Genomic DNA, 21,673 nt, shown 5'->3' with positions numbered 1-21,673 from the left:
TCGGTCACTACTGACGTACGTCGAACGTGACCGACTGAAAGGGAACTTATGGTCAATTGTGTCAAATGCTGTGGTAAGATCTAAAAGTAACAGAACAACACAACTTCCAGAATCAGCACCATGTAGAATTTCATTAGCAACCCTCAAAAGAGACAAAATGGAGAAGAAGAAAAGAAAGAAAAAAACACCTTGTGAGAAACCAGGCTCAGTCTGGGGGCCAGTTCTCCTCTGGACAACCAACGAACAGTGCATGATTATGATTCAGGCAGCATTACAGGTGATAAGTCAGATTGCAACTTGCCAGCTGTAATATTCCAAATAGCATCACCAGACAGCACCTCAGACTACCCTGAAGTATATTAGGTACCTCTGGCAAGCAGGAGCACTGCAGATAGCGCTCCAGGTTACCGAAAATGCCTGTGAGTTCCTCTGGCACCGTGGGAGAACCAGTGCATCAAAATTGATATGAAGAGTTAATTTGCAAAAAACGATAAACGCCACATTTAAAAAAAAAAAAAAAAATTAACTGACTGCCATGAACAACTATCTCCAATTTTTTTTTTTTTTTTTTTTTTTTTTTCAGATTTACAGACAAATGGACAGTACAATCACATGACAGAAACAAACACAACTACTTACAATAACAAACAAAAAAACTGCTTTAGTTAGATTCATGTTTGCAGTTAATGACAATGCCAAACACAGGCAAGGGTAGTCAAAACAGATTTTTGCCCAGTTTGACATGGATAAGGTGAAGTTGTACAAATGGACCAAATGAGTTATAAAATATGTAAAGAAAAAAAAAAAAAAAAACAACGCATAGGCAAATTTACCATGAAAACAAACTCCAAATCTTTAAAAGGAAAAAAAGAGTTTTAACCTAGAAATGAATCTAAGTTGATAACTACTTTTTACAACAGATTTAATCTGGGTTTTTTTTAAACTAAGAGATGAGTTGATTGTAGCATCTGGACAGGATCAAAGTCATCAAACCAACTTTAAATTTAAGAAAGCTTTTAGCATCTTGAACTTTTCCTGTAAATCACACACTGGCTCTGGCCTGGCTGACTTTTACAGGACACTTGACACGTTTGTTGCCACGTGTCGATGGTCAACGGGCGACCACGGACCTCTCCATTTGACTTCACAAAGATCTTAATCAACTCAGATCAAATTTCCCAAACCAGGCCCGAATTCTTTGTGTGGCCAGATGACCGCCAATACACACACACTCACACACATACACATTCGGGTTTATGTGTATTACAAGGACACTTCAGCCCAAACCAGTTTTCTGCTGTATTAGGGGTACACCCCTTTCCACTTGCTCTACAGAGTTGTGGTGCACATCAAAAAAATTAGTTTTAGCCACACAACACAGATTTCACTTCAGAATTCGTTTACACTCAACACAAGTGATAATGTAACAACCTGACAAAATACACAATTATGATGACATATTATAATTATATGCAAGTCCCACCTATGACACAAACCGTTATTATAAGGACAGTAGCTATAACACACACACACACACATGTATTAATAGGACATATCTAAACATACACAAAATAAAGGCATTGAGTATTAAAATGACATCACTGACCTGAGGACAATGGCTTAGCACTTCAATATATTTGTGAACCCTTATGAGACTACTGTCAGTCAAACCTTCTGGTCACAAAGTTCTGGTCTGTTAATAATGCCCTGAATATCACAATCCTTTAAAAGGTAGTAAACAGTTTTCTGACTTAGCTCCTAAACTTTGAAAGCCACCTCAGCCTCCACAGCCCTGTTCAGAATTTAGACACACTTGATCAGTTTAAGTCTACAAACTCATCTCTTTAACCAAGCATACACATAATGCAATGCAAAAACAATTTAATGCCGCAATAATTAGCTCAATCAGAATCAAGAGTAATTATTTTTCTGTTCATCTTTTACACTAAGTGTGAATGTGTGAGCTTTATGTCTTCCAATGTCTTATCCTTGGACAACCAAGCCATATATTTTTATATGCACCCCCAGGAACACCCTAAAACTTAAAAACGCAAACACAAACGTGAAAACATTGTGTATTATAAGGACAAAAGTGATCTATGAGGACAAACGGTTTAACACAAATGTAAAAATTTTGTGTATTATAAGTACAAAAGTGATCGATGAGGACAAACGGTTTAACAAAGTGAAGGCAACATTCTCAGGTCTGCTGAAACTGGTAACACAAGGCTTATCCAGGTACTGCGAGTCACTGCGACTGGTGCAATTTAATGACATATATTAAAATAATACATCAAAATAATTTAATTTGATTTTAAACAGGCAAAAATTATTTCAAATCATAGTTTGTGTTCCTGTAATTACTACTTTGGCTGTAACTGTACTAAGCAGAAAAATGGTACATCCAGCTAGTTGTAATCGCAAAATTAACCTCTCCAGGGTGGAACAATGAATTTTGTAATAACAACCAGCTGTCTGTACATTTTACCTTATATAGCTTTGTAATAACATATATTCTGTGATATGAATGTTCGTCATCATTTGCATTTACATGTATTCATTTGGCAGACGCTTTTATCCAAAGCTACTTACAAGTAGTGCAGCTATCACTGCAGAGCAAACAGGGGTAAGGTGCCTAACTCTCTAACCACTACACCATTTGTTTATATATATATATATATATGTGTGTGTGAGAACATAAAACAGTACACAAAGTATGGGAACAAGAAGCAAAGTTTAACGTGTGCTTTTTCAAATACAAAAATAAAAAATAACCAAAATGCGTTGAGGTAAAGCACTTTACCATTTACCTTTGATAAACTTAATAATGAACAAAGCATATTATATCATATCACTAAACAATGTATAACCTTGCTCATACATATAAAACCAAAAAAAAAATTAACAACGCCATCAAAACACTAAATGTTTTGTGCCTGTCTCTTTCTCTTCTCTGTCAAACCCCTATTCCTAACAAAGTCTCTGATATTTTGTAAAGAGCGATTAGCCAAAGCAGGATGCTCAGCATTCTTGCACTGCTGGCAATCAATTTTAGTGGCAAGTTTTCCCTGTGTAATGTGGTTTTTAAAGTGTCTCATTACTGCTGCGATTTCAGTTGGAGACCATTGCTGTTTTTGTTTCCTTCTGGCATCCTTCTTTTCAGCAGGATTTTCAAGAACGACTACAAAAGAGAAAAACAGATTCCTAGGATAAACACAATGATGACTAGATCTTATCTTTCTATTCTTCCAACCAGTCTAATAATTATCCTTAGTCTAGCCCATAGATATATATAACTAGATGCTGCCTTCAAGCGCTCCAGGCACGTAGATGTGTCCGCCATCTTGGAACGCTCCACATGTCAGCTGCTGCTGACGTCACTTACTGTTTGGTAAATATGCCACAACACTGTGCGGTAAAAACCGTCGCGATATAAATACCCCCAAAAAATGGTATAACCTTTCACAGGTAAATATGTATTATTTATGTTGAGTGTTTATATCTATCAACTGATTATTAGTTGTTATTATAAGTTTTTAAAATGATTGTATTTTATGTCGTGTTCATGCTCTTCCCTACTGCTGCACTTCTTCTTTTTACTTTTTTGGTAAACTGCTTAAAAACAAAACAGAAACACATGTACATCTAATTTAAATCAATCAAGCAAATGCAAAAAGTGATCCAGACCAAAATCTAGATTATATATGCCACTGATTTTTAGCTTCGACTAACATTTATATATCCTTAAAGGAACACAGGAACACAGAGTTAAACAGTTGAGTTTTACCCTTTTTGAATCCATTCAGCCGATCTCCGGGTCTGGCGGTACCACTTTTAGCATAGCTTAGCATAGTTCATTGAATCTGATTGGACCGTTAGCATCTCGCACAAAAATGCCCAAAGAGTTTCGATATTTTTCCTATTTAAAACTTGACTCTTCTGTAGTTACATCGTGTACCAAGACCGACGGAAAATGAAAAGTTGCGATTTTCTAGGCCGATATGGCTAGGACGCTGCGTAATATCATTGCGCCTGCTGCACCCATGGTACGGCAGCAAAGTTCCTTGATAATTACGCCGGAATAGGAGTATAGTTCCTAGCCATATCGGCCTAGAAAATCACAACTTTTCATTTTCTGTCGGTCTTAGTACACAATGTAACTACAGAAGAGTCAAGTTTTAAATAGGAAAAATATCAAAACTCTTTGGTCATTTTTAAGCAAGATGCTAACGGTCTAAGAGAACCTTTCTCCATGGCGAGTAGAAGTTTAGAAATTTTGGCCACCTGGGTTGTAGCCTCTGGAAGCCTGTAATATTCTCTGTGGACACGTATATCATGGCCCAAGAAGTCTGCCACTTGATCCAATTCTTGGTTTTTTAGGTTCAGGACCTGTGACAAAGTTGCAGCATGTTTTCGCAACTGTGTTGACCGGAGGAGCTCAGGGTTCTGAGCACCACACTCATCTGCGTAAATCCGTAGACAGTCTTGACCTCGATACGAAGTCAAACAGCTGGGTCATGCAAAAAGAAATGTATTGTCTTGTGGAACTCCACACTCTTGTCTTTTGCTTATGAGAAGTGTTAAAGCATTGACCATGTCTGTGCTTAATTTAATTTCACCCTAATTTCTACTCGACTAAAATGTGCGCAAAGTTTCTGCTCAAACGCTGTAAGGCCAACAGCAACATCTTTGTGAAGAGGAGCTGTGTCCCTCTCTAGGAAACTTTTTAAGTGCATCCTTGCAACTTCTCCTCCATGCTTTCGATTGAACAGAATAATTTTGGCAAGAGTCGATCTGCACAGTTCTCCATAGACTTTTGTTGATGCAGTCTTCTTCAAGTTGTCAGAAGCTAAATCAGCGACTGTTTCGAGATGTTGATGAAGACGCTGAACATCTTCAGTAAACGGGAGGGTGGATGGTTTATTAAAATGTCCTTCATGTAAAGTGGTTAAAGCTCCATGAGACACAAGTTCCGACCACTTAGAATTATACAACTTTTTGAAAGTCTGGGTTGACTTAATCCTTGCATCATCTTCAACCATTAACGCTCTACAGTGTATGATGTCACATAACTTGTTCAAAGAGTGACCCAGCTTAAGAGCAAGGCTTGAAGTGTGGTAAGTGTGTTTTGCTGCATCATACCCAGATACTCTTTTGACAGCCTGTATAACCATCCCAAAATTTGCAGGCTTAACAGCATCCTCAATTGTATGCAATGAAAATTGCATTCTCAGGATCAACAAAAGTCTTCCAACCTCTCTTAGTTTCTGTCGGATGTAATCATGTTTAGACGGATCTTGGCCATGTTTATTTAAAAATGATTGTGCCAGCTGTAGGATAGTGAAATCACTCCGCACAGCAGCAGAAATGTTATCATCTTTCATTGGTGTTAGGAGTTTCCAAACACTCTGTGACATTTGCTGACAGAGAACTGAATCAGTCATTGTCACTAAAGCCAGTACCTTATTTCTTCCTGGTTGTTCCTGATCCACTGACTTAGAAGGACAGTTCCGTACATGTCTCCACAGATCTCTGCGTAGGAACATTGCATGGCAATACATGCAATTCACATAATTATTTGGATTGTAATTTTTCTTCGGTTTATGTTTGAGTTTTAATTGCCCAGATCCACTGGCTAAAACACTTGCATTATGTTCATAATTTCCTTTTTTTCGTAGTTTGTCCAGCAGTTTCTTACGTTCCTTGGAATGCTTCGGCAAGGCCAGAGCCCTAGCAACATCCACATTTGTGTTTTCATGAATTTTTAAGTGTCTTGTAAATTTCGATTGGGGCTTTCCACAAATATAACAGTAATTCTTATATACTGAAGTGGATATTTCAGAGGACGGTACTGATGGACCTTCCCCACATTCTGTGGTATCCTCAGCCCCTATATTTTCAACCCCTACTTTGATGTAAACTTCGAATACCTGCTCGCCTTTCCTGCATGACTTTTTCAGCTGTGCTGTGCAGACTGCATCTCCAGGTAGTGAATCTTTAACTAAGATGCTTTCTTGGCAGTCTACGTTGGAGAGTGGTTTAGGACACTCCGGTTCTGAAGACACCATGTCCGATTCCGAATCCTCTGAAAAACCACTGGGAACATAGTCCTTATCTGAGTCCTCACTAAATAATTCTTCTTCAGAATTCTATAATAGAAAACAAATATTTATTAATTAAAAATGTAGATATTTACAAACTTTTTTTAAAAAAAAATGTATTATTAGTGAACTATTCTTTTAAAGATTATTTGATAAAATTCACTTACTGATTTAAATGAGTCAGGGTAAGGCGTCACATTCTTGTTGTAGCAAGATTTATGCCAGAAACATAAGCAAACTAGACAGAATAATAAATATAAGTTTGTTTCCTGAGATTTGCTCTAAATTAGATGGTATCTACCAAAAGGGTTGGGAAATTAATAAATTAATAGAGACTGGTAACACATTACCGTACACATTACAGTATCTTTTACTAGTCAAAACATAGTACTTACTCTTACACTTTACACCAATCCACTTAAATGCAGAATAGGGCCCATTACAGCTGGCACATTTATCCAAGCTTGACACAGCTGAATAAATGTCATGTTTGCAAATCTGTTGAAAAAAATAAATGAATAAATAAAATAAATTCTATAAAGATATTGAATTAAAATTAATCTGATTAACCCATTTAAAGTGAAGTAAACTTCAAATAGATGTTAGAAGTTTAACTAAAAGGTTTGGGGTTTAAATCAATTAAATATCATAACCAATGTAGGTTTTATCAGTAAATTAATTTTTTTTATTAGTAAATATTAATGGCCCAGTTTGGCTGTACTAAGAGAAACCTGGATCTTCACCCAACCCCCACAACATGACATCAACAGTAAATATGAGGACATAAAACACAACACATATCCCAATCTGACTGTAGTAACCTAAACCTGGATCTTCACCCAACCCCCACAACATGACACCAACAGTAAATATGAGGACATAAAACACAATTCGTGGTCCAATAAGGGAAACGCCTGTTTTACACTGCCTATTAACGCAACATGCGCTGGATGGAACAAAGCTGGCTGAGATTTTAGCGGAAATATGTCATCGCCACGTAAGCATATACCCCAATCAGCATGAGCAGCGCAATAAAAATAGACTTGGCTCTGAAATGATGGCTGCACTGCTGCTTACGCATGCTATGTGATTGCTCTTAGGTGCCAAAAAAATATGTTGCTTACGGATTGCTTACACGTGCGGTGTGAGTGGCTCTCCAGGAGCAGGATTCCTTTACCCTTATTAATACCATTATAGGTTACACACACACTTCACAATTACCATCTGTGATGTTTTACTCCCATCTCCACAGACAAGTGAGGCAGGTCCCGAAGTTACCTGCGTAGATTAACAACAAAGTATTAACAAATTAAATTCTCAACATGATTAATAAACCATTTTAACAGAAACCTGCGTGTTTGAACGAGTATACATAGAATAAAACTATAAGACCCAAAATAACTATAAGACCCAAAATGGATTCGGTTAATTGCGATTAATCTTTTGACAGCCCTACTAATAATGAATTGTCTACTCTAGATGAAGACTAGTTTGGCAGCTTCCTAGCACGTCGCCATCTCTCTGTCCGAACTCCAGAGGCAACATCCCTGGGAAGGGCTACAGCCTTCAATAAAACTACAGTTGGGGAGTTCTTTGACAATCTGGCTGTAGTGATGGACAGGTGGACAGAATTAATTGTTTAGTTGCAAATGTTTTATGGAGGCTTTACCTGTAAGATTTGGTTTTGATTCTGATAAGGTTCTTCCCTTGCCTCTCATCTTTAACAGGCATACATTCCCTCCACACATGATTTACAATGTGGATGAAACAGGCATCTTTACAGTACAAAAGCCACAGCAGGTAGCCTAAGCTACACATGATACACTAGAGAGCACCAGACTGATACTGAGTGGCTTGTGATAATGACCAGCTAGCTATTGACAGAATGCTGAAACTAATGCTATTAGTAATGTTGTGAACCTGTGAACTGAAAAGAAATGGACTGAAAAGAAATACAATGTACCTTTAGACCAGTAGTGGCATACTGATTGCACATGCCATTGATTCTAAACTTTCTATTTGAATCAGGTTGTGATAGAGAAAGGAAAAAAAGCAAGTTGGTTCTGTCACATAGGCTGAGAGAGGAGAACTGGTGACTGTGGTGTGTGCAGTGAATGCTGCTGGGAATGCCACACCTCCCATGTTTATCTTCCCCCGAGTTAAGTTTAAGGACTGCTTAATGATAGGAGCACCTCCAGGAGCCAAAGGTACCTCCACCAGAACGGGATGGATGAATGAAGACACCTGGGCTGAGTTCCTTAATCACCTGATACAGCACACTAACTGCACCCCTGACTGTCCCATGCTGCTAATCCAGGATATTCTTAAGGCTCACATCTCACTCAAGGAAGTAGAAATAGCCAAGAGCAATGGTATTGTTCTCCCACCCCACACATCCCATCGCATGCAGCCTCTCGATGTAACCGTGTATGGCCCGTTCAAGACCCAATACAGCCGAGCTCTTGATGGGTGGATGAGATCCAACCCTGGCAAAACAGTCTCGATCTACCAGATTGCAGGACTTGTGAATGAGGCCTTCATGTCAGCAGTGACACCACACAACATCACTTCTGGATTTAGGTCCACTGGGATTTTCCCATATAACCGAGAAATTTTCCCTGATGAAGCATTTGCACCATCCATGGTGTCAGACCGGCCAAACCCTGAGCTGCAGCCTGCCACTGCAGATGATCCGGATGGTCCACCCCATGCAGATGATTTGGATGGTCCACCCCCTGCAGATGATCCACCTGCAGGTGAACCACCTGCTGCAGATAATTCACTAGCTGATGCTAATCCAACCACTGCACATGGTCCACATGGATGTGCCTCACCAGCTGACTCAGATGTGCCATGTGTTTCCAGCCGACCTGGATATGTGTCTCCTCATGAAATCCTATCATTTCCCAAATATCCCCCCAGAAGACAAACCAAACGAAAGCGTGTGAAGACAGCCATCCTAACTGATACTCCTGAGAAGCAGGCAATTGAAAAGGCTTATAAAGAAAGAGAAAAGAAACTGAAGTGATCCAGGAAACACAGATCTGTCCATGGGTGACTTTGTCACCAAACACAGGAGCGTCCGTTACATTGGCATGGTTAAGAAAGTTGAGGATGACGAAATATTTGCACAATTTCTCAGAAGAATCCAGGGAAACACGAAAGAGTGGGAGAGACCCTCATTTGCTATAAAGGAAAATGATGTGGCACATGTTCCTAAATGTGATGTGGTGAAGAAGCTGCCTCAACCTAAAAGGCCTGGAGGAACCACACGGAGAGAGCAACTCCTCATCTTTCCCTGTAACCTTCAGGGCTGGAATGTAGAGTAGGCCTAGTTGTAGAGTATGACAGTAGGCTGATGTTTTAATACAGGTGGGTCTAGTCCTGTGTTCTGAGTCCCAGGCTGTTCTAGCTGGTTCTGATTGTCCTTTGCTCTGACCCCTAGACACTAGCTGGCTCTAAGGGTCCTGTGTTCTGACCCCCAGACTGTGTTCTAATCTAACTGGTTCTATCTGTCATTTGAATGTTAATTAAAATATTTTGAATTATATTATGTTGTATTTGATTTTGTTCAGATTTACTTTCAAGTGTTTAGAAAAAAAATGAGCTTAATTGACCAATCCCCATGATTCTGTTACTAGTCCGACATTAGTTCTGGAATATGTGGTTGTCAAGCTAGTTGTCAGGATTCTAACTGTTACAACATGTGTTGTTATGGTAGTTTCAGAGTGGAAAAAGTAAATGGATCAGTTTACCCCCAGCTGGTTCACTTTACCCCCTTGATTTCTCTGGTCTGTCTCAGTTTACTCCTAAGCTGGGGTAAAGTGAGACACAAGACGACTTTTTAAAAAACAATCATATTTTCACTGACCTTCGTCCTGAATACATTCTGATAATTTCCATGGCTAGGAAACATCCTGAATCAATGGGAAATGTGTAAATTTTACTGATAAACCATTTTAGCTCGCTTGGAGGGGAGCAAATGTAAAAAATGTCTTACTTTACCCCACTCTCCCCTATGCTAATAGTAATTTTTGTCCCGAAATAAATCACACCATTACTGTTTACTTAGTATGTATCTTTTTTGAACTTCTAAGTAGCAATAAAGCTGCCGATTTTACTGTTAATAAATGACTAAAAATTATTAATCAACACTAAATTATGAATTCATCTCGCTTTATCAGAACACAAAGATAAATCATGCTATCCCTTACGAAAATGAACCATGGTTTTACTACAAATAAAACAAAAAAAACATGGTTATTATAGTTAAACCATTGTAACCACAAATTAACCATGGCTTTGCTACTCTAACCATAGTTTAACCACGGTATTTGTGGTAAAACTGTGGTTATATAAATGGTAATCAATTAGCCAAAAAACCATGGTTACTACACTTTTACTATAATAAAACCATGGTTCATGGTTTTCGTAAGGGATGTTTCACCAAAGCCAACTTGATTAACAGTTCATGCTCTTTAATTTCACAATCGTCTTATTAACAATAATAGTTTAAATTGTTATAAACTAAAACAGATTTTAACATAAAGAGTAGCTTTGTGCTTATCATTAATCTTACCTTACGGGTGATGGTATCGTCGTCGTCAGTACGGTGTACATTTTAGGACTTCCTCACACCTCAGTCATACAACGAAAAGCCTTCTTGCCTCAGACTAAAAGGCTTCAGTCACTGGACAAAACGGCATCGCGCCTCAGACTGAAAGGCTTCAGGTCTCAGGAAAAACGACGTCAGGTGTCAGGTCTCGTACCATTAGGCATCAGACGAAACGGCCTCAGACTAAAAGGCATCAGACATAAAGGCATCAGACGAAACGGACTTAGAAAGAAGCAAATTGCCCCGCCTCAATGTGATGCAGTTTTCTGTTAAATGTTACACTAAGTTGTATAAAACATATCCCACTGAGATTATTTTGTAAATTTGTATTATTCACTAGTTTTATTTGCATGTATAAAAAGTTAGCAAAATAACATATTGCAAATAGCTTGCATTGCAAACTATTGTGAACACATACGAAAATTAACCATGGTTAAAAGTGTGTAACTATCATTTTCTTTGTCGGATTGATAGGCAACTATTTGTATAACAATTTTACTACAAATACCATAAACTATAGTGTAGCAAAACCATGGTTAATTTGTGGTTACCATGGTTAACTACAATAACCATTCTGTTTTATCTGTAGTAAAACCATGGTTCATTTTTATGAGAGGTAAAAAATCTTTCAAGCTATTTGACTGCGTTGTTATAAGCACAGCTGCTTTGTGTACAGAGGTTACCAGGGAACGGCTTTATTTCTTCTGTTCCAGCGCCACCTACTGTCAGAGTGTCGATTAGGCAAGGCAAGGCAATTTTATTTAGCACATTTCATACACAATGGTAATTCAAAGTGCTTTACATAAAAAGGAAACAAATACATAAGAATAAAAATGGAATGCATAAAAAATAAAAATAACAATAAAATAAGAATACCACTATCTGGATGTTAGAGTCACATTTTACATTTTCATTCAGTCCGTTGCTGTTTTTCTGCAGACCAATGTGAAAATCGGCATGTTCTTTTCTTTTAAATAGCCTACATGAATACCATCAACAGATAGATTCTACATAATTAACATGTATGCACACACCTTACATCAATTTGGGAATAGTAACTAAAGAAAAAGACAACTGAAGGACGGCATTATGATGGGATAAAAGCCAATAGAAAGGCTATACAAAAAAAAAAAAAACCTGATGCCTTTTCGTCTGAAGCCTTTTGGTCTGAGGCTGTTTCGTTCGATGCCTAATTGTACGAGACCTGACGTCGTTTTTCCTGAGACCTGAAGCCTTTCAGTCTGAGGCGCGATGCCGTTTTGTCCGATGACTGAAGCCTTTTAGTCTGAGGCATGACGCCTTTTTGTTGTATGACTGAGGTGTGAGGAAGTCCTAAAATGTACACCGTACGTCAGACATCCACAGAGATAAGGCTTCGGTCAGGTGGGAGAAGAGGGTTCAGTGTGCAGTGATTTTTATATATAACTTAGTAAATGTAACATGTGGCTATTATTTTATACTTATATATTTTCCAATACCGTCATTGTCATAGATCTGTGTTAACATGGCTTGAGTTTGACAAATTCCAACATTATGAAGACTTCTGGCGGTCAGCCAATCAGAAGCCGCGATTTCATACATATTCATATTCATATGAAATGTCCTCATAAATCACAAAGACCAACACACACATAGACTTTCTCTGCATTTAGCCTCAAAATATGACTATTCCAAAATGTATCCCCTTTTGCATCCGGTGTGTATGTATTTTTCCATATTATAGCCTATAAGTTACAACTTTAATTGTTTAATTAAACTCTAAATGTTTATAATTATGTGTAAGGATATAACCCTGAGTTAACGTATTCCCGTATTTAGTCTTGTTTTAATCCTCTCCGAATGTTTCAATTAACAATGTGTTACATTACGGTAAAATGCATTACTCTATTTTTAAAGTCTTTTGGAAGAAAACTTAAGGCGGGCATACACTGTGCAATTTCTGTGCAAGTTCAGCAAGGTTACCAACTCACACTGTACGAGTAGATCGCATGCGATGTAAACCCAAAGCGCATGATTTATGTGCTCACACTATGCGGTCTGATGGTCAAGCTGTGACTTGACTGCTCACACTATGCGTTTGAAATATGCACGATAAACCCCCGTGCTGGGGAGTCAATTGACCATGTTTCCAGAGATATCGTCAAAAGCATCAGCTATGGATATCAAGAGAATTTAGCATTTCCAATTTATATATTAAATTATTATTATTATTATATTATTAGGGTAGGCCTACTTTTATTATTAAATTGATATTAGCCTACAAATCAATAGGCTAATTTTAATAGCGCCTCACCGAATAACCGCCGCGTCGCGAAAATAATAATAAAAGATTTGATAGATTAGCTTACTCCCCACTGTAAATGATTTAAAGACATTTATACAGTGAATTATAGGCCCACAATGAAAACAGGTAACAGTAAGCCTACATAATGTGTCAGAACACTGATAATCAGCAAAAAGCAGCTTTATTTCAGGTCCGTGTACCTTCGGATAATTTGTTTTCTCGTTTTTGTCGAGAGGAAAAACGAAGAAACCATTCATTTAGTAGCCAGACTAATAAATGGCTCGACACAACCCGTGCCAGGGCAGAGCCTAGACAGAGCTTTCTTCTGTGTACGCATAAATTCGTGGTTATACGTGAAATACTAATTTATCGTATTAAATATTAATTTACGTGGCATCTGCTCTCACAACTACTCCTAGCCTATGTATTTGGCACACCGCTGTTTTATTTAGCTGACCAACTCTAAAAATCTCTGCTGGAGCTGCACGACGCACTGGACAGCACAGAGAGAATGTATTTACAGTGAAGGTCAAGCTGCTGTCAGCAGTTCTTTCTCAGTTCCGCGCAACAGTATTGTTCATCAGTTACAGTTGTATGGATTCTTAACTCGGACATTTCATCTAGGTCTATTTCTCATCAAACAACCAGATTAAAGAATGACTCGACACAAACCCTACAGGGGCACCTAGCTTTCTTCTGCCTACACATAAATTTGCGTGCGGTGGAATTAGTTTATCATATTAAATATTAATTAATTTACGTTGCATCTGCTGTCACAACTACCCCTAGCCTTTGGCACACTGCCTGTTTTATTTAGCTGATCAACTCTTGAAATCTGTGTGCCAAAAATGCGCGACTCACTGAACAGCGCAGAGAGAATGTAGTTACATTGTAGTGAAGTTCAAGTGCAGATCAGCAGTCCTGACTGTTGTTTTGAGCAATACACTGAGTTTATTTCATTAACACTGAGTATTAATTGATGTCCCTAAAAACAATGTTTTATTTTTTCTGCCAGCTAAATTTCTAAAGCAAAGTCACGGATCATTGTGCGACTCGCAACACAAGGCGCACAGAGTAGCCTAGTTAATTTGTTAATGAATCCGATTCTTTGAACAAATCGGTTGAGTGATTCATTCAGTAATAAAAAGGCTGTATGGCTGGTGAATCAATGTTTCGAGCGAATCGATTGAATAAAATGACTCATTTATTAACACAGTGACTTGCTGCCACCTACTGGCGATATTTCATATTCGTTTCATCTTGTAATTTATTTAATATTTCTGTATTCAAAGCATTTTGTTTAAAACATAAAATTAATGTCATTGCATTATGTATTTGCTGTGTGAATGTATTTACGGACCTATCTGAGCAGCATTAAAATGTGTAAATACATCTAAAAGCAACTTCAGATGCTGCTATGCACCTCTGCAGCGCAAGATGCCTTTGGTTGAAAATAGCGTCAAACTCTAATTTTATTGACTAAATTTAAGATTTTAAATTTAAAGATGGAATAGGCCTATATTTAATAAGATATAGCTATTTAAAAAAGGTAGCCTTATTTGACTAATTAATTTATGACGGTAATAGATGGCAATAAATATAAAAATATATATTCATCTCTGGCTTTATTGTTCAAAGTGTTATTTCATAGTCTACCCTTAAACACGTAAATGAACGGCAAGAACGCATTAAAAGTTTCTGTTTCTGTTCTGTTTTCAGTTAAAAAGGTGACATTTAAGCGTCCCCTAAGTTAATAACTAATGACTTTTACAACGAAAGTGATTCAATCAAAAACTTTAGCTCAATAAACTTTATCTTAGAGCTCCATTAAAGCCAAAACAAACTCTGTCTATTAATTTTCCTATTATCACTGTGAAGCTGCTTTGAAACAATCTGTACTGTACTGACTTGACTTGACCCTTGAATTGATTCTGCTCTGCGCTTCACTGGCTTATGCATTCTCTCCGCGCTGTCCAGTGCGGCACACAGCATCCGGCACACAGATTTTGAGAATTGGTCAGCTAAATAAGTAGGCTAATAAGTGTGCCAAATAGGTTGGCTAGTTGTGAGAGCAGATGCCATGCAAATTATTATTTAATACGATAAATTAGTATTTCACGGCACGCAAATTTATGTGTACGCAAAAGAAAGCTCTGTCTAGGCTCTGCCCTGGCACGGGTTGTGTCGAGCCATTTATTAGTCTGGCTGTTTGATGAGAACGAGATTAAATGTAGTTGCAATAAACACTGTAATAATCCGTACAAATGTATCGGATAGATATAGGTTACCATATTCTGTTGTGCGGAGCTGAGTCCTGGAGCTAAGAACTGATGATGCGGCTTGATCTTTGGTTGACCAATCAGCGGAAAGGGGCGTTTTATTCCCACCCATGTATAGATCGAATATTCAAGCTGTTTATCCGTTTTGGTTTTATTGTTTTTCCATTTGGCGGATTAGAACAAAGTGTGATGAAAATAAAAATATTAAAAAACGACTCGAGATTTGTTTATTTATGCTCATGAGGAGGGTCGAATATGTGATAAATGAATCATGAAATTCTTTGTTTTTCCGTTTAGAAGACAAAAACGAGAAAACAAATTATCCGAAGGTACACGAACCATTTCAAAAACAACATGTTTAACACAAAATACTCACTTTTTCCACTACGTACAGTATATGGGCCCCAAGAGAAATATTAAAAACAACAGCAGTGGGCTTCTGAGTGGATTAAAAATATGCCAATGGTGAGGGTGGACCTAAGATGGAGAGGGAGACTCTTCCAGTGCTTAGGGAGGACAGCTAAAAAAGCCAGATGTCTTTTAGACTTGATATCAGAGCGGGAAACAGAGAGGAGAAGTTGGCTGCACAACCCGAGTGACCCTAGAGGTAGCGTCTTGAGCGTCCACACACATATTGTGGATTAAGACCAAGAAGGGCCTTAAAGATGAAAGCACAATCTTTTACTTAAATGTACAACTAAACAGTAGCCAGTCACCAGCACAGAGGAAATAGGGTTTCTTTTCTTTGTGCCCATTGGAAATCCTGCCGCAACGCCTGCACACATGCTAGGGATCGCTTCTCGCCGGTGTCTTTGAGAGCGATGGACACCTTTACTCTGCCATCCAGGGGAATTAGCTCAAATGGTAGAGCGCTCGCTTAGCATGCGAGAGGTAGCGGGATCGATGCCCGCATTCTCCAGGTGGGGCCCTGCCCTTTTATGCTCACTTCCCTAATGGGACAGTCTGCGCTTTTACGGCACGATGGGACACTGCCTAGATGAGCTCTTGATGCTCGCTGCTGACGAAAAGGTTTTTCGGGCGGGGTCCTGCCCACATTTGTGGCAAAAGCAGGTCCCACCGAGATTTGAACTCGGATCGCTGGATTCAGAGTCCAGAGTGCTAACCATTACACCATGGAACCTCTGTGAGAATCGCCTTTGCTTGCCGAGCCCCGGAGGATGAAGTCATTCAGCCTAGAAGCGGCATAGCAAAGAGCCAGTGAAGGCTTTGCCGTTTAAGCCCATGTTTCCCCAATTCCCTTTGAGAATGCCAATTTCACCGCCTCTTTACAGTTACGCGACGCCTCAGTTTTTCTCCCCCTGCCGCAAAGAGATAAAAGAAAGGCTCCACCGAGATTTGAACTCGGATCACTGGATTCAAAGTCCAGAGTGCTAACCATTACACCATGGAACCAACACTCTCTGAGTGGTACGTCTGAGAGGCAGGCAGCAATGTGGCTAGGTGGCGGCGTTAGGTCACTGGACCCCCTCGACCAAAAACACACAGTCGTGGCTTCTCTGCCGAAACCCAGGATCAAACCAGGGACTTTTAAATCTTCAGTCTAACGCTCTCCCAACTGAGCTATTTCGGCCAGGTCAGTGTGCGTTGTGGCCAGCGGGGATTTCTGTGAGACCGCCGGCCACTTGCGAGAAGCGCAAAGCTTGAAGGTCCCCAGAGAGCAAAACGTTGGCCCGTACGGGGATCGAACCCGCGACCTTGGCGTTATTAGCACCACGCTCTAACCAACTGAGCTAACCGGCCTCGCTACAACAAGGCTTGCTGCTCAATTTCCCAGAAATATCCTGATTGCCTGTAACACTAATCAGGCTGGCGAGATTAAAACCTGAGCTGAAGCATGGGCTCGTCCGGGATTTGAACCCGGGACCTCTCGCACCCTAAGCGAGAATCATACCCCTAGACCAACGAGCCAACACAGACCAACGAGCCGACACGGCCCAACACGGGCCAAGACACATCTTGACCGAGGGCTTAGGCGTGGCGGCGGCCATCGTGTTTCCTTCTTGAGCATCAGTGAATGTTTGAACTTTTTTTAATAGTTGTGTTTGAGTTCCTCAGTTGTCCTCGGTGTGAAAAGATGAGAATCATACAGTCACTGTTGGAAAGGGTTCAAATATGCAAAAGATGTTGGAAATCTGAAGAATTTTCGGGACCTGGAGGATTTTTCTGAAGAATATTGGGCAGTATAACTGCTCAGGACAAGCAAGGGACTCATGAACAACCATCACAAAACAAAAAACGGACATAGATGATCCAGGTAACCATACACAGTATTAAGAATCAAGGGTTCACAAACTTTTAAGCGGGTCATTTTTATAAATTCAGCTATTTTTTTGTCTTGTGGACCATATGTAAACATTTTTTATGTAAAATATCTTACTCAGGACAGTCCTAAATAAAAAATAACATGCATATTGTATGATCCCTCTTATTTTGTTAAAGTTATTCACATTTTCACAGATTCTGCAAGGAGTTCACAAACTTTCAAGCAGCACTGTATATAAAGAAAACAACATAAGGCCCAAAATGGATCCTTGGGGAAGACCATATTTTAAAGAAACCACAGTGGACGAATTGTTTGCAAAATTAACAGAGAAAGTTCTATCTTGTAAACATGAATAAAACCATTTTAGAGCTGTCCCACGAATGCCTACCTCACACTCCAGATGTTCTAAGAGGATCGAGTTATCAACAGTGTCGAATGCGGCACTGAGATCCAGCATATTTAAGAAAACTGCCAGCCCAGAATCAACCGCCATCAGCAAATCGTTTACAACTTTTACCAGAGCGGTCTCTGTACTGTGGCCAGCTCTATTCGGGATAAATTACAATCTGGATTTATTGTTCTCTGATAAAAAGGGGTTATTTGAGAAAGAACAACCTTCTTAATTTTGGATAAAAAGGTCATTTTGAAATTGGACAAAAATTATTCAGCTCTGTAAAATCAAGGGCTGGCTTTTTAATTAAAGGAGAAAGCACTGCTTGTTTAAGACAGGGTGGAACAACCCCGTTAATTAAAGAGCTATTCACAATAGATAGCAAACTTGGACCCATGATTTTAAACTGATCTTTTAAAAATCAAGGACGAATGGGATCCAGTGGAGTAGAAGACAATTCCATGTGTTTAACTATGCCCGCTAAGACTGGAAGAGAGACAAGATCAAACCCAACAAATATACAAGAACTTTGTGTGGGAGCTGTTTGAAGAATATCAATAGAGGGCACAATATCTTTCTTATAAAAAAAGTTCAAGAAATCCTCACAGGTATTTGAAGTAGAATCCATGGGAGGTGCTACCACTTGGTTTAGCACAGTGTTTATTGTGCTAAACAAAACTTTTGAGCAATGAGCATAGAGATAAGTGCACAATGAACGATGTAGCTCAGTTCAAGTTTAACCAGCTGTAGTTCAAAACCAAGTCTCCGTTAAAAACAAGAAGTCCAAATTCTGCGATACCATAAAATCGTGAAGTATAAATCTTTTATTTCACTGACTCAGAAGTGCAGCTTTGATAGTAGCAGAGTCCAGGGATGGAGACTGTACAAATGCTGAATATTTCAGTAGAAAGCATAAAGGTGATTTTGAGAAATCTGTCTGTGCAGATATCACTGAGATTTCTTTTGCTGTGCCAGATATGAATACTGAAGGCTTTGATGATGTGGGGTTTCAAGACAGTGGTCCAGCCATTCAGCTTGACAAAGACAAATTTCTGACAAATGTGGCTTTATTTTATTTGAGGATGCAGTCAAAAATGATTTTGCCAGCTACAACAATTCAGATTTTAATTGATGAGTTCATGGACGTGCATACAAATAGCATGACATGTCAGATCAGACTCAGAAGTCCTTTTTCAAAAAAACATTTAAATTATGTGGAGCCTGTGCAGGTGTACCTAGGCTGCGATGCATCAGGGAAAGAGCGCTATTGTCAGTACATACCAGTGAAAGAAACTCTGAATTGATTTCTGAAAAATAGATCTATTAAAGAGCATGTGGTATGACTGCATGTTTAATGCCAAGGGTCAAACACCACAAAATCTAAAGAAAACACTCTTTTTAAAGAGTCTTCATCAGTTGTGTCTCTGATTTTATATAAAGATGCATTCGATGTAGTTAATCCTATTGGCTCTGGAAGAAAAAAAAAACACAAACTAGTTGCTGTGTACATGACACTTTCAGAAATCTGTCCTCATAATAGATCATCTATTCATCCTATGCAATTGGTCATGCTTTGTGGAGAGTAAGATTTTAAATTTTTGGGGGCAGCAACAAGTTTTCACACCTCTTTTGAGTGATCAAGGACATGGAGGAATTGTACTGGAGAATGGAGAGACAGTGAGGGGAACAGTGATTGCCATCGCAGGAGATAACTTGGGGTCACATAGCATCTGAGGGTTTACTGAGAATTTCAGTAAGAGTAGACATTTCTGGTGTTATTGTCTTAAACAGATACATGTTTGAAAGCAAAGGCACAGCGTTAAGTCTAACAAGAACAAAACAGAGTTATCAAAACAGTGTGGCAACAGAGTTGTTTCAACAGATCTGGCTTTATACATAAAACAGCTTGTCACTGTAGGAAAACACTTCAGCTATGTTCAGCTGAACAGAAACATATCTAGCTTCAAGTACTGTGGATGTGACATGAATAATATGCCATGTGAAGTAAAACCTGATGGTGGAAAGTTGACAGGACATGCAGCTCAGAACTGGTGTCTGCTTCGATTGCTCCCATTACCAATTGGTTATCGAATAAAAAAAATCTACTTGGTAATAAAATTTGTGCTTGACTCACGCATTAGACCAGATTTGTGGCCAGATCTAACTTGTATGTATATACTGAACATATAAAAAACTGAAAAGAAATTAGTATTTACCTGGACTAAAACTTTCTTATGTCAGTAATTTTTTTTGTAAAAGTAATATTTGAATGTAAAGACATATTTGGCAGATGATACCCTTCCAGTTATTTATTTATTTATTTATTTATTTATTTATTGACCCAATTCATTTTTGTTAATTAAAAATTGGTTGGTGACTTTTCCTTTACTGGGTGAACACACAAAGCAAATTGGACTCGATTTGATAATTCTAAGTGGTGGTGGTGGTATTAAAAAACAAAAACAAAAACAGGACATTTCATTGGGAGATTTTGTCTTTGACATCTGTTATGTAATATAGATTTTTTTTTAATAGATAAATGCTGTTAGCAAGAGGGTGTATGGAGTAAAAATAATGGAAATGGTGGTAAATAGTGTTCTAAACATGCAAACAGGTCAATACTGAACACAGGTTTTAGTACATAACTCATGAGGCATAATCATATTTCAGTCGTGACTACTCTCGGAGTGGATTAAATTCAACCAGCATTTATTGGCATGGGGCATGAAGTATACATGGCTTGATTTTGCCGTACGAGATCTGCTACGCTGCTGCTGCTGCTGAGCAAATACAATAATTTGTTCAGCTTAGTCAAAAATAACAAACAAAGGAAAGGCTGCTGTACGAACAATAGAACCCTCATAGAAGATCTCTACAGGTGGCGCTAGGGAGGAGGAGGGATAACAGAGCTTTCACATTGTGCAGCGTGACGATCCCAGGCTAGGGTACGATATATATGGTTGCGTGGATTTGGAATTACTTCTGATTGGCTAGTGCCGCGGCATAGAAAGAACCAGTCAGCGTTCAGTTAGAGTTTCATGCCTAAACTCTTAAACTGAAAATTTATTGACACCTCTGTGGTAGAATAAAGATTGTGTATCATTTAATCCAAATCTGTTGTTGTTGGATGCCTGTATCTCCATACGCTTTAAGCAGATTTCCCATTTTCATTCACAACCTTAGCTTTGAAATACAATAGATTCAATGTTACCAACATGCGGTCAGTGCAATTATTAAATGTATATTCTTGATCAAATTAGTTTTTTTGTCATTAGAAATGGTGTAACTTAGGAACATAAAAAAAAACTTGTGAAGTAAAATGTGTAGTGGACATTTTGGGAAAAGGTGCTAATTCCATTCAAAAAGTGAAACTTGTATATTATATTCATTCATTACACACAGACTAATGTATTTCAAAAGTTTATTTCTTTTAATTTTGATGAATATAACTGACAACTAAGGAAAATCCCAAATTCAGTATCTCAGAAAATTAGAATATTGTGAAAAGGTTCAATATTGAAGACACCTGGTGCCACACTCTAATCAGCTAATTAACTCAAAACACCTGCAAAGGTCTTTAAATGGTCTCAGTCTAGTTCTGTAGGCTACACAATCATGGGGAAGACTGCTGACTTGACAGTTGTCCAAAAGACGACCATTGACACCTTGCACAAGGAGAGCAAGACACAAAAGGTCATTGCAATAGAGGCTGGCTGTTC

At 38.7% G+C, this 21,673-nt stretch overlaps 1 protein-coding gene and 6 non-coding genes across 7 annotated transcripts in view; 1 reads left to right on the top strand and 6 right to left on the bottom strand.

Moving 5' to 3' along the window:
- LOC127508717 (probable polyketide synthase 16) overlaps positions 1–21,673 on the bottom strand; it is a 248,369-nt gene that overhangs the window by 29,377 nt on the left and 197,319 nt on the right. The window lies entirely within an intron of this gene.
- On the top strand, positions 16,126–16,198 carry trnaa-agc (transfer RNA alanine (anticodon AGC)). The gene has a single exon. It is a non-coding gene; the product is annotated as a tRNA-Ala (tRNA).
- trnaq-cug (transfer RNA glutamine (anticodon CUG)) lies at positions 16,349–16,420 on the bottom strand. Its single transcript has one exon. It is a non-coding gene; the product is annotated as a tRNA-Gln (tRNA).
- trnaq-uug (transfer RNA glutamine (anticodon UUG)) lies at positions 16,621–16,692 on the bottom strand. Its single transcript has one exon. It is a non-coding gene; the product is annotated as a tRNA-Gln (tRNA).
- Positions 16,798–16,870, bottom strand: trnaf-gaa (transfer RNA phenylalanine (anticodon GAA)). The gene has a single exon. It is a non-coding gene; the product is annotated as a tRNA-Phe (tRNA).
- Positions 16,967–17,040, bottom strand: trnai-aau (transfer RNA isoleucine (anticodon AAU)). The gene has a single exon. It is a non-coding gene; the product is annotated as a tRNA-Ile (tRNA).
- Positions 17,137–17,208, bottom strand: trnap-agg (transfer RNA proline (anticodon AGG)). Its single transcript has one exon. It is a non-coding gene; the product is annotated as a tRNA-Pro (tRNA).

Source organism: Ctenopharyngodon idella, chromosome 3 (genome assembly GCF_019924925.1).
Source record: "Ctenopharyngodon idella isolate HZGC_01 chromosome 3, HZGC01, whole genome shotgun sequence".
Lineage (NCBI taxonomy): Eukaryota > Metazoa > Chordata > Actinopteri > Cypriniformes > Xenocyprididae > Ctenopharyngodon > Ctenopharyngodon idella.
Note: the sequence above shows the minus strand (reverse complement) of the source record. Positions and strands in the feature narration are given on the sequence as shown.